Genomic DNA, 1,320 nt, shown 5'->3' with positions numbered 1-1,320 from the left:
TTGTCATGTCTCTTCCTCCCAATTTTAACAACCCTACAGTAACTTCATCTTCACCCAAGGCTTTTTGATTCTTCATTTTCTTCAATGGATGTTAGCATTAGTATTAGCATTAGTAGAGGCATTTGATGCAAGAAAGCAAGCTTATGCAGCATCAGCCAAAAAAAAAAAAAAAAAAAACCCACTTCCACTTCACCCCTCTGTTCGTTCAAAATACCTGTCCAGCTGAGCCTTAAACTTATTTAGACTATCAACCTCCACGACAAGGGATGGAAGTCTGTTCCACCAACCAACCACCCGCTGGCTAAAGGCAAATTTCCGCACGTTTATCCTACATCTGTCTTTCCTCAATTTGAATTTATGCCCTCTCAGGTGATTATTCTGAGCTAGAAGAAGAATCCCATCAGCATTGAGCATGCTCAAACCATTCAAGGCTTTATACACCTCTATCAGATCACCTCGCTGGTGCCTAGTCTCCAGACACTGTAATTTGCAAAACTTAAGCCTTTCTTCGTAAGAGCACCCCTTTGTTCCATTCACTAATCTTGTTGCCCTTCTCTGTACTCGTTCCAGCAGCTCTACATCCTTCTTGAAATGAGGCCTCCAGACCTGTATACAGTACTCTAGGTGTGGCCTGACCATTGCCTTATATAAGGGAATAATCACTTCCTTATCCCTGCTGGAAAAATTCCTGTATATCATTGACAATACTCCATGAGCTACTCTTGCCGCCCGTCTGCACTGCTCAGAGAACTTCATATCTGCCTGCACAACCACCCCCAAGTCCCTTTCATTCTCTACCACTGTCAGTGTAGTACCACAGAGTTGATACGTTGCTCTGGGGTTGCTGTTTCCCATGTGTAGTACTTCACATTTGTCAATGTTAAACTTCATTTGCCACCTCTCAGCCCATCTGCTCACCCTTTCCAGATCCTGTTGCAGCAGCATAGTGTCAGTAGTGCCATTGACAACCCTGCCAACCTTTGTATCGTCTGCAAACTTGGACATTAAGCTTGATATACCTTCATCAGTATCATTTATAAATACAGAAAACAATAATGGACCCAACACTGAGCCCTGAGGGACTCCACTAATAACATTAGTCCACGATGAGCAGTGTCCATTGATTACCACTCTCTGTCTTCTCCCCCTCAACCACCCCTTTATCCATAGCAGCAATTTGCCTCCAATGTCACACTGCTCCAATTTGTGTAGCAGTCTTCCATGTGCAACAGTATCAAAAGCCTTTCTAAGATCCAAGTATATAATATCAAAGCTATTCCCTGCATCCAGTTCTTTTGTGACTGCATCATAGTATCCAAT

This window comes from Mastigoproctus giganteus, chromosome 11 (genome assembly GCF_048544385.1).
Source record: "Mastigoproctus giganteus isolate SK-2022 chromosome 11, ASM4854438v1, whole genome shotgun sequence".
Lineage (NCBI taxonomy): Eukaryota > Metazoa > Arthropoda > Arachnida > Uropygi > Thelyphonidae > Mastigoproctus > Mastigoproctus giganteus.
The sequence above is the reverse complement of the archived record's forward strand: the minus strand, read 5'-3'. Positions refer to the sequence as shown.